The sequence below is a fragment of the Mesocricetus auratus genome, unplaced genomic scaffold, assembly GCF_017639785.1.
Source record: "Mesocricetus auratus isolate SY011 unplaced genomic scaffold, BCM_Maur_2.0 Super-Scaffold_100011, whole genome shotgun sequence".
Lineage (NCBI taxonomy): Eukaryota > Metazoa > Chordata > Mammalia > Rodentia > Cricetidae > Mesocricetus > Mesocricetus auratus.
In genome coordinates, this window is record NW_024429195.1 from 57,355,039 (window position 1) to 57,367,768 (window position 12,730).

The 12,730-nt window shown below is 39.7% G+C and overlaps 1 long non-coding RNA gene across 1 annotated transcript; it reads right to left on the minus strand.

Annotated features, from left to right (window-relative positions):
* Positions 1–817: 817 nt before the first annotated feature.
* Positions 818–6,922, minus strand: LOC121143097. The gene is made up of 3 exons (XR_005880207.1): positions 6,878–6,922; positions 1,991–2,281; positions 818–1,013 (listed from the first exon to the last, which is right to left on the minus strand). It is a non-coding gene; the product is annotated as an uncharacterized LOC121143097 (long non-coding RNA).
* Positions 6,923–12,730: the final 5,808 nt, after the last annotated feature.

Genomic DNA, 12,730 nt, shown 5'->3' on the forward strand with positions numbered 1-12,730 from the left:
TAACTATTTCCACGTGGTCTTATCTTACTGGAGTAAAAGTCCAGGCCTCTTACTCCATTGGGGTCTACATTAAGTCTGTTTAGTGTCTCTGCAGAGAAGAGAGTGATTTCCTGTTTGTCCCTGTTTACATACTGATTCTGCCCAGCCATGTCACTTCCAGGGATCACATGACAACTTCTCTCTGCCTGTACTTCCCAGAATCCTCCTTGTCTCCTAGTCCTTCCTATCATCCTGCCAGGCCAATCAGTGTTTTATTCCTCAACCAATAAGACAAACATGTACACAGAAGAACATTCCCCATCACCTTTAGTCATTTGGTGTTTTGGTTTTTTTTTAATCTTGTTTAAGTCTTCCTTTGTAAGGGGATATGGGTATTCAATATCTTAATCAAAAATTTCAAATATAATTAAGACCGAGGAAACAGTCTGAGAGAGCTATTGTACAACATAATGAATATAAATTGTGAGAAATGGAGACAGAAACTGGTCAGGCAGTTGAGCTGTAGGAGAGCCCCAACTGTGAACAGTCTTTCCATTACTAAAGGCTGAAAATGCCCTTGACATGTGAATAGTTTTGTCCTTCCCAGAGGTGAGCAATGCCAGAAATGTTAAAGCAGAAATACTCTTTTGGTTTCTGTTGGCAGACACCAGGCATGCCAGAAGGACTGTTTGGTTGCTCATTATCTTTCTTCACTACAGTATGCACACTGGCTTCCACAGCATTCAGGACAACATGGTGGAAACTGAGAGGTCCCAGAACAAATCATGGATGGACCAACCAGGTTAAAATGTTTTTCCCAACTCCATACTTGCCTGCATTAAAGCTTTGTTAACTCCTACTATACCATTCTAATTTCCTGCTGTACTGAAGCTCTGTCTTCTTTCTCTTCTGTGTCCACCCATGAATCTATAATAAAACTCCTTTCTCAAACTTTCCTGATGAGCATGAATGCCATTTTTGAGTTCATAAGAGAAGAATCCAGAGACCATTAGCCCAGGTTGGCAAGCATTGATCTTGTCGAGGAGAGAGAGAGAGACAGGGAGAGGGAGAGAGAGAGATTTATAGCCCACCTGACATTCCACTGCTGACAAAGAAACCACATTTTTCCCAAATCATAAGCAATAAAGTTACTTAAAAATAGCTGAGAAGTAGATGTTGTAGTTCTGACTCATAGAAATATGTGAAGTAATGAGTACATTCATTAGCCTTAGCTCTCTACAATGTACATATTTCAAACATCAGCTTGAAATCATAAGTATATAAATTTTTGTTATTATGTTAATATGAAAAGAAAAAAACAAAATAAAACGTCTTTTAACGTAAGTCTATGTATAACTGTCAGAAAATATTTTTAGTGATTTGAGTTTGTAACAGTCATGCAGGCAATACTAATAGAGATGAATTTCAAGTGTGGAATTATATAAATTCCAAATCCATTGTCCATGCCCCTCTCATTAGCGTACATCTCTTTTATTTGGCATCCCTCTTAAAGCCTTGGGGAAAAGGTCACTGCAGCGACTGCCTGACACTTTCTTCCTTCAAGCTTTCCAAAATTTCCAGCTGGACTCATTTAATTCACACCTGCAACTCTATCTATCCCAGCAGCTGGGAACCTTTCTTTTAAAGTGTTTAGGGTAAAGATTTATTCTGCATCTGTCATGTTCATGCTGTTGGGTTTCTGCACATCAGTAACTATAATTAACTACTACACTGAGTAGGTTATATTTCCCTCTACACATTTCTCATTTTCGGAAGTATGAGAGTGTTCTATGGTCTGTGTGATACTATCGGGACCTTATTTTTTTTTGCTTGTTCATATTTTGGCTTACACTACTTTAAGAAACACAAATTCTGCTCTTTTTCTCCAAGTCTATCATACTTTAGAAACTGCGAGTCTGGAGTCCTAGACATTGCCTGCCATCTGCTTCCCATAGCTATGTTTATGGTTTCCCTGGAATTCTATCCTATCCTTTGTCCCATGATGACTTACCCGACACCACCTGTGTACATATCTGAACCCTGGGAATTGAGATTGTCACCACTGTTCTCTTGAGGGCGTCTTGGAGTTTGTTTTCATCCTGGTAACCACAAGTTGTCCAAGAGATTCTTTTGTTAAGTGACCCCTTTACTCAGCATTCTTCCATAGGTCATTTCCAGTGATAGATTCCATTTTAAAGCAGATATTCAACCACCCAATAAGTTGATTTTCTCTGTTAAGCAAATTAGTTCTCTGCCTTCTGTTTACTTATCAAATTCAGTTCTTGGGTGAATGTTTAGAAACCTAGGACAGTGAATTCACATAGAATTATAAATGAAGGTTAAACACACACTCCTCGGTCAAGCTTTAAATTTAAATTTTATGTTTACATATCATTTAACACTTACAGAAATTTGAAAGACCTCAGCGGTGGTGGTGCAAGCCTTTAATCCCAGCACGACAGAGGCAGAGGCAGGCGGATCTCTGTGATTTCAAGGCCAGTCTTGTCTACAAAGCAAGTTTCAGGACAGCTAGGACTGTTACACAGAAAAACCCTGTCTCAAAAAAAATTGTGGGAATAATACAAAACAAATTGTGTGTGTGTGTCCATTTGTCTGTGCATCTCTGTGTCCCAGGACAGTTGTTACACAGAGAAATCCTATCTCAAAATATCTAAAATATGTGTGAGAATGCTGCAAAAGACTCATATACATACATATATGTGTGTGTTATAATCTTTCATGCTAATTCAATAATAATTTTCTAAAACATAATAAACACATTTGCTTTCTCCTCTAATCCCTATGCTTTTTAACTCTTTGATACTAAATTATCATGATCATGTCCCTTGGCCACACAAAACTTGCCTGTGCTTTTCCTAAGAACAAAGATAATTCCTTATGTAGTCATAGCATATTTTTCAAATGCAGGAAATGTATAAGAAGCTCTTCTGGCTTTCCTTAGGACTGATGATTCCAGAGTATGCATAGAATTCAGCAATACAGTGATATTCATGCTAAAAGCTTATCATAGCTGAGGATACTGCTGAAAGTCAGCAGAGGGAAAAGGTGCATCACTGCAATTCTGGTAGGAACCAGTTATATCATTCTAAGTGACAGGACCCAAACACAGATGCATTTGATCTTTCAATAATGGAACAGGATGACGACTGTATATCTACCAGAGAAGCTTCCTCTAACTGTGGTGTACAGAATTTTAATTAGCAATTGCCAGCTATCTAGGCTTCAGTCCCTATACTAGAAGCAGCAAAAAAGAAATGACTCCATATGTCATGCTTTAGGAAGCATATTCCTTCTAAGACTGATAAAAAATGCTTTGTTTTATAGGCTCAGAGAGTTTTCCTGGGACCAATCAGGTGCCCTGCTAAAGATAGACAATTATTTGGAATCTGTAGGGTTGGACCAATCCAAGCCTGTAGAGTTAAGATTGTTCTGAAGACAGAAAAATCCTATAGTATGCATTGCATTCAGTTGGTATTTATCTTTAATCTATTTAATTGAGAACAGTCCAGCCTTTCTTTTGTCTTTCATTTAAAGATTACCAGTAAATTTCTAAAAATTTCCTTTTTTAAAGAAGCTAGCACACATTTTTATTTTTCAAATAAAGCTTGGAGGTAAGTAAAGCCCACTAAAATAGGCTTTAAAAAATGAAGATGAGTTGGGTGGTGGTGGCCCAGCACTCCAGAAGCAGAGGCTGGAAGATCTCTGTGAGTTCAAGGCCAGACTAGTCTGTAGAGTGAGTACCAGGACAGTCAGGGCTACACGGTGAAACTCAAAAAACAAAACAAAGAGAAACAAACGAATGAGGTATGTTAAGCACGGGCTGACAACCAGGGATGAGTTACTGTTGATCATTTATTATTACCCTCCATCTGAAGTTTAGTAGAAAAATAAAATTGGATACAGGGGCTTGTCAGAGCTTTTCTCTTTGTTTAATTCTGATATGCATTTAGTTAACTGAATTATCACTTAAGTGATGCCCTGCAGCTCATCACAAGAAATTATTCTCTAGGGTGGGTTCAGGTAGTCATTATGAGGAGCCAGCTCTCTGGATTTTTTTTTTCAAATTGGAAAATCTGACCACTATGTAAGTAAGTAACTATATGAAAAAACTGTGTCTATTACTTTGATGTCTATCATGGAAGCATATATTAGTAAAAGAGCTTTTGCACTGGCAGCATTCACTACTGAGACAATCATAATTGTTATTCAAACAAGAAACCATCGATTATAGAGTGGGACACACTGTGTAGATATAAATTGAAAGGCACAATTTCCCTACCACTATCCAAACTATGTGAAAGATGGGATAGCGAGAGCAAGGATTAAATTGCTTACGTAATTTGTTATGCTTAGTAGAGGCAACAGGGAAGTCATATTCATGTTTTGTCTTACCGTTGAATAAAAATATTTATTTTTTTCTTTAGTGTTATGTTGCTGTTTAAAAGTACTGGTATATAACAAACTGCAATGCTCTTTTCACCTTATGGCTTTGTAACAGTTTTAACCTGAGATTAAGCCTTCAGAAAGCTCCTGAAATAGGAATTTAATCAACTGAAAACAACCTCAGGAAGTCCCTTAACTCACCCGATTCAACAGGCTTCTTCCTCCCAGAGTCAGGACTAAAACCACAACATAAAATACCTTGGGGTAACGCTAACCAAACAAGTGAAAGACCTGTATTGTAAGAACTTTGAATCTTTAAAGAAAGAAATTAAAGAAGCCCTCAGAAAATGGAAAGATCTCCCATGCTCTTGGATAGGTAGGATCAATATAGTAAAAATGGCAATCCTGCCAAAAGCAATCTACAGATTCAATGCAATCCCCATTAAAATCCCAGCACAATTCTTCACAGACCTTGAAAGAACAATAATCAATTTTGTATGGAAAAACAAAAGACCCAGGATAGCCAAAACAACCCTGTTCAACAAGGCAACGTCCGGAGGCATCACCATCCCTGACCTCAAGCTCTATTATAGAGCTATAATCCTGAAAACAGCTTGGTATTGGCACAAAAATAGACAGGTAGACCAATGGAATCGAATTGAAAACCCGGGTATTACCCACACACATACGAACATCTGATCTTTGACAAAGAAGCTAAAAATATACAATGCAATAAAGAAAGCATCTTCAACAAATGGTGCTGGCATAACTGGAGACTGGAATGTAGAAGAATGCGGATCGATACATGTTTATCGCCATGCACAAAACTTAAGTTCAAATGGATCAAAGACCTCAACATAAATCCAGCCACACTGAACCTCTTAGAAGAGAAAGTGGGTGGTACCCTTGAACGAATTGGCACAGGAGACAGCTTCCTGAACATAACACCAGTAGCACAGACAGTGAGATCAACAATTAATAAATGGGACCTACTGAAACTGAGAAGCTTCTGTAAGGCAAAGGACACAGCAAGACAAAAAGGCAGCCCACAGAATGGGAAAAAATATTCACTAATCCCACATCTGACAGAGGGTTGATCTCCAAAATTTACAAAGAACTCAAGAAGCAAGTCTTCAAAACATCAAAGGACCCAATTAAAAAGTGGGCTGCAGAACTAAATAGAGAGTTTTCAATAGAGGAGTCTAAAATGGCTGAGAGGCACTTGAGAAAATTCTCAACATCCTTAGCCATCCGGGAAATGCAAATCAAAACAACTCTGAGATACCATCTCACTCCTGTCAGAATGGCTAAAATCAAAAACACCAATGACAATTTATGCTGGAGAGGATGTGGTGAAAGGGGGACACTCCTCCATTGCTGGTGGGAGTGCCAACTGGTTCAGCCACTTTGGAAATCAGTATGGAGATTCCTCAGAAAAATGGGAATAAACCTACCACAAGACCCAGCAACTCCACTCTTAGGCATATATCCAAAAGATGCCCATTCATACAACAAAGATGTCTGTTCCACTATGTTCATAGCAGCTTTATTTGTAATAGCCAGAACTTGGAAGCAACCTAGATGTCCCTCAACCGAAGAGTGGATAGAGAAAATGTGGTACATCTACACAATGGAGTACTATTCAGCAGAAAAAAATAATGGAATCATGAGATTCGCAGGCAAATGGATGACACTAGAAGAAACCATGCTGAGTGAGGTAACCCAGTCACAAAAAGAGAAACATGGCATGTACTCTCTCATATATGGATTTTAGACATAGATCTGGGGAGTGCCAGCCTACAATCCTATGGCCAGAGAGTCTGGGAAACAGAAACTTCATTTAGTGGCTGATCGAAGAAGAGGCAGACTCCCTTGGTTAAGTACTGAGCTGAACTCAAGAAAGCCAGTAACAGAGAGGGAGGACTACTGACCACAGGGATTAAGACTGGGCTGGTTTAACCCCCAGAAACAGCTGACCAGACAAAGGTTAACTCTTGAATCCCAGGCATCAGCCTGGGAATCCAGCATGGGACTGATCAAGACCCCCTGAATCTGGGTGTCAGTGAGGAGGCCTAGGTAATATATTGAGCCTTGGGCAGCAGATCAGTACCCATCCCAAGTATACACACGGACTTTGGACTCCCATAGAACAATGTGAGGTGCACTCTCACCCTGAACTCTTGGGGAAGGGTTTAGGCCCTGCCCTATATGAAATAACAGACTATGGACACCCCCATGGAGGGCCTCACCCTCCCTGGGGGAATGAGGGGATAACGGGGGGGTGGTTGGTGGGAGGGCACGGGAGGAGGGGAGGGAAAGGGAGAGGGACCTGGAACTGACTTGTGAAGCAACCTTGTTTCTTTTCTAAATTTAAACTGGAAAATAATATAAAATAAAATAAAACACTTAGATGAGCCAAGCAGCAAAGAAGACTGACAGCAGAGCTGATGGCCAGCAGAGGCTTTTGGAGTATTAATGTAGAAGAGATCCTCACCCGTATGTTGACCTGTCTTCAGGCTGTGCAGTCTTTTCTAGGTTCTCAGTCTTTGTGAACAGTAAGTCACACCGGGGTGAGCTTTGGTGATGCAGCTATTGTTGAGTCATTTCTGCTCTAGTAGGTAACCCTCCACATATTTAGGTAAGTAACCCCCAAAACTTGTTGGTTGACCAAGTTGGTTTTTGGTGGTATCCGTACTTTGGTCTGTCTTGGGCTTCCTAGGTGGAGTGAATAGACATGTGGGCTGAACTCTTACATCATTGTCAGTGTCAGGGTAACATTTTTTGTTATGTATTTAACTCCCAAATACATTTCAACATTCTTTAGTGAAAAAAATGACTAGTTCTCTTTTGTTGCATATTTTAGAAGCAGTTCTTTCAACATATTCTCTGTCATTTATTTTTTTGTCCTTCTATTGTAAACTATGATGGAAACATAAGAATCAAGGTGTTTGGAATTATGATTTTTTTTATATGTTCACACCCACACTGTTTGCTCTAAAGTCAGCTAAGTGCTCTGTAATGTCCCCTTTAATTTTATTCGAATCAGAAGCAATTAATGTGCTTTGTTAATATTTTAAAGACAACTTAACAGAAAGACATTTTATTAAATGAGGAACTGAGCCCTATTAAGGAAATTGTGGCCTGTAAAGACTTACAGCAGTGGGAAATAAATTCCATCCTAATACCCAAGTGCATGAGGAAGCAAGATGTTAGGGAACTTATGAGAAGTGGATCCTTGAAAAGTTAGGTGTGGATCACATTCCAGGAGGTGCAGAATCTACTAAAACCTCAAGACAGAACTCAAGAGACAGTAAGTGTTCTTGTTGGTGGTGTCTCCCACAGTTTTCTGTTAGTCAAACTAGTTTGGAATGATGAAGAAAAGTGAAAAAGATTTCACAGGCTACAGAGCAGATCAGAGGGCAGAGTGAAGAGTGATAATCTGATAAGGACGGGGTAAGAAAACAGTGCATGTTGTTCTTCTAAAATAGAGTGTATTTTCTTTTTAGTGATGTATGAGCATGTGTGAAGATGCGGGAGTTTCATATGCACATAGGTACAGCTGTCCTTGGAAGTCAGAGAAGGGCATCAGACCCCCCACACCAGATCTCCAGTGGATGAGAGCCATCCAATGTAGATTATGGAAATCAAATTTTCATTGTCTGGAGAGCAGTATGCCAAATTCTCCAGCCCAACAATCCATTCTCATTAGTTAATGCAGTTAGGATTAAATCCTCACTATCCTTCCATTATACTTAAAAATTAAACAGATATTCAGAAAGTTACAGAGGAATGTTCAACTTACATTTCTGGGCTTAATAAACTATGCCATCTGTTTGTATACTCCGTTTACATTCAATAATCCATTAATTCTTTCATGGGGCTAAAACCTATTGATTATCTGAAAGAAGAACAATAAAGTACATTTGATGGTACAGATAATTATAATTCAAAACTAATATGATAAAATATGTTCATAAGGGACAGCAAGAGAGGATGAAGCAGTCATGCTTAGTCTCTTCTGAAAGACCCCATGAAAGCTCATGTGATGGTTTATTAAATTGGTGGTGAGTTATGACTCATGTACAGCTGTGTGCAGACCCTCCACTGCAATTTTCCTGGTTCCATGACTCATTTTAACCAGGATTATTTTATGGTGGTGACAGTGTATTATCCCCTGTCCTAAGCATTAGTACATGTTTCTTCTTCCACAATTGTGTTCTTAGAAATCCTAAAATACTAGGTAAGAACTCTGGCTATGCAAGTAAAAGGCTATGCAAAGACTTAGCAGAACTGAGTCCTGAAAATTCTAGATGGGTATAAGCCAGGACATTCAGTGCTTTGTCTGAAAAGACCCCCTTCCTTCAGGTCCCATCAAGGGGCATGCAGCCTGCACAAGTGACAGCCAGTAGAGAACAGTACAAGAGATTGACTGCAAATGTAGGCAGTGAGAAGATGTATACAAGTTGTATACTTGAGTCACTGTGCTTCGTTATTTACAAATCAAATCAATCAATAATCAGGGTTCTTTTTAAAATATTTTTAATTTCAATTAGAAACGAGCCTGCTTTATATGTCACTCCCAGCTCCCCCTCCATCCCCTCCTACTCTGCCCCCCACCAGTCCCCCTTCCTGTCATCCCTTCTCTCCCTATGGAGGGTGAGGCACTCCATGGTGGATCCCCAAAGTCTGTCATATCATCTGGGGCAGGGCCCAGGCCCTCCCCCATGTGTCCAGTCCAAGAGCACATACCTCCACTTGGAATGGGCTCTCAAAGTCCATTTGTTTGTCAGGGAGAATACTGATCCACAACCAGAAGACCCATAGATTGCCAAGGCCTCCTGACTGAGGTCCATATTCCGGGGGTCTGGATCAGTCCCATGATGGTCTCTCAGTCACCAGTCTGGGGTCCATAAGCTCCCACTTGTTCAGGTCAGCTGCTTCTGTGGGCTTCACCAGCCTGGTCTTGACCCCCTTGCTCATCACTCCTCCCTCTCTGCAACTACATTCCAGGAGTTCACTTCAATGTTTAGTTGTGGGTGTCTGCCTCTGCTTCCATCAGCCACTGGATGAAGGATACAGGATATCATATAAGGTAGCTATCAATCTCCTTATAGAGGAAGGGCATATAAGGAAGCCTCTCTACTATTGATTAGATTGCCAATTGGTATCATCCTTGTAGATCTCTGGAAATCTCCCTAGTGCCAGATCTCTCCTCAAACCTATAATGGCTCTCTCTATTATGGTATCTCTCATCCTTCTCTCCTCTATTCTTCCCCCTACTCAAACTTCCTTATCCCCCATTTTCTCCTCTCCCCTCCTCTTAACCCTCTCTCCTTCTCCCATCTACCTCTCCCTTCCTCCCTTGCTCCCAATCTGCTCAGAAGATCCTGTCTGCTTCCCTTTCTCTGGGGTACCATGTATGTCTCTCTTAGGGTCCTCACTGTTTCCCAGCCTCCATGATGCTGTGGATTGTAGGCTGGCAATCCCTTGCTCCATGTCTAAAATCCATACAGGAATGAGCACATACCATGTTTGTCTTTTTGTGACTGGGTTACCCCACTCAGGATGATTTCTTCTAGTGCCATCCATTTGCCTGTGGTTTTCAAGATTCCATTGTTTTTGCCACTGAGTAGTATGCATTGTGTAAATGTACCATATTTGCTCTATCTACTCTTCAGTTGAGGGGCATCTAGGTTGCTTCCAGGTTCTGATTATTGCAATTAGTGCTGCAATGAACATAGTTCCACAGACGTCCTTGTTATATGAATAGGCATCTTTTGGGTGTATGCCTAACAGTGGAATTGCTGGATCATGTTGTAGACTCATTCCCATTTTCCTGAGTGATCTCCATATTAAATTCCAAAATGGCTGTACAAGTTGGCACTCCCACCAGCAGTGGAGGAGTGTTATCCTTTCTCCACATCCTATCTAGCATAAACTGTCATTGTTGTTTTTGATTTAGTCATTTTGACAGGAGGAAGATGGTTTCTCAGAGTTGTTTTGATTTTAATTTTCCTGATGACTAAGAATATTGAGCACTTTCATAAGTGTATATCCATCATTTTAACTCCTCTATTGAGAAAATGTAAAGATCTCCCTTGCTCTTGAATAGGTAGTATCAACATAGTAAAAATGGCAATCTTGCCAAAATCAATCTACAGATTCAATGCAATCCCCATCAAAATACCAGCACAATACTTCACAGATCTCGAAAGAACAATAAACAAGTTTATATGAAAAAACAAAAGACCCAGGATAGCCAAAACAACACTGTACAATAAAAGAACTTGCAGAGGCATCATCATCCCTGACTTCAAGCTCTGTTATAGAGCTATAGTCCTGGAAACAGCTTGATATTGGAACAAAAATAGACAGGTAGGTCAATGGAATAGAATTGAAAACTCTGATATTAACCCACACACCTACGAACACATGATTTTTGACAAAGAAGCTAAAATTATTCAATGGAAAAATGAAAGCATCTTAAACAACTGGTGCTGGCATAACTGGATGTAGAAGAATGCAGACAGATCCATATCTATCACCATGCACAAAACTTAAGTCCAAATGAATCAAAGATCTCAACATAAATCCAGCCACACTGAACATCTTAGTAGAGAAAGTAGGTGGTACCCTCAAATGAATTGGTACAGGAGACAGCTTCCTGAACCAGTAGCACAGACACTGAGATCAACCATTAATAAATGGGACCTCCTGTCAGCAAAGGACACAGTCAGCAAGACAAAATGGCAGCCCGCAGAATGGGAAAAGACATTCACTAACCCCACATCTGACAGAGGGCTGATCTCCGAAATTTACAAAAATCTCAAGAAACTGGTCTACAAAACATCAAATAATCCAATTAAAAAGCAGGGGACAGAACTAAGTAGAGAATTCTCAAAAATCCAGTATGGAGTGTTCTAAAAAGAAAAATAGTCTTTCATGCATAAGATGTGATTAGAAGGAAGGCAGACAGCATCCAAAGTACCAATAAATCAGTCTGTCTAGTACATAAATTAGGAGGAAAGTTATCCCAGATGAATCACAATTCAACTTAATGGAAAGTGCTGTCTACCATGAAAATGATTTCAATTTAATGTGTTTTATGGGCATGTTTTTGCTGGACGGTGACTCAGAAATGCATGTTTTGAAAGTGAATCTGATAGACTTTAATTGATGAGACAAATATGGAATCTGAGAAATGAAAGGTAATAACTGAAGGGGTTTAGGTGATAGCCTGCCCCAAGAGTGGATTCACAGGCTGGAGAAAAGCACACGGGAGCCACTTATTACTAGCGGCTTCAATCCAGCATATCATCTTCATGCATTCTGCTCTTTCTGCCTTGCTCTCTGTACCTGACAGCATTGTACTGGTTCTTCCAAATGTGGAATATGTCATCTCTAAACAATAATTTGCTTTGTTCATCTGTAAATGTGCTTTATTTTATACTGAACTCTCTTTAAAAGGTAAAGATTGCTTATGCTTTAACTCTCAGGGCTACCCTAATTTAACAGTGCCTTGAATTTGTCAAGCATATGAAAAAAGCTTAAAGGAACTAAGAAGATGGAATAATAAAGGATAAAATATAAAATGACAAAATACCTGCATTAGTCAGCATTCTCTAGCATAACAGAACTTATAGAACAAATACATACATATATATATGTATATATATATATGGAATTTTTTAGACTGATTTACAGACTCTGGTCAAGCTAATCCAACAATGGCTGCCTATGAATAGAAAGTCTTAAAATCCAGTAGTTGTCCAATCCATGAGGGTGGATGTATCAGCTGCTCTTCACTTTGCAGCAGAATCCTGAAGATGTAGTTTCTAATACTAATGAAGAAATGGACTTGCTAGGAGGGCAAGAGCAAGCAGGCACAGAAGGAAGCTTCTTTCTTCCATGTACACTATATAAACTTCCAGCAGTAGGTGTGGCCAAAATTAGACTTTGTTTCCCACCTCAAAGTATCTGTGTTAAAAGATTTGGATTAGAAGTGCATCTTCCCACTTCAAATGATTAAGCAGAAATCACTGAGAGATGTGCCCAGCCAAGTTTGAGATTCAGTTAATTCCAGCTGTAGTCAAGTTGACAAATAAAATACCCATCACTATACTACTATAATGTTTTTCATTTCTTTTTTTAAATTTTTTTATTTTAATTTTAAATAGCTTGTTTTACATGTCAATCTCAGTTCCCTCTCCCTCCCCTCCTCCGGTAGCCCCCATCACCCCCCAGGCTCCCACCCTATTGCCTATTGCCAATTCCTTCCACATAGGGGATATCTAGAGTCTGTCATTTCACTCAGGGTAGGGTCCAGGCACTCCCCTAAGAGTCCAGG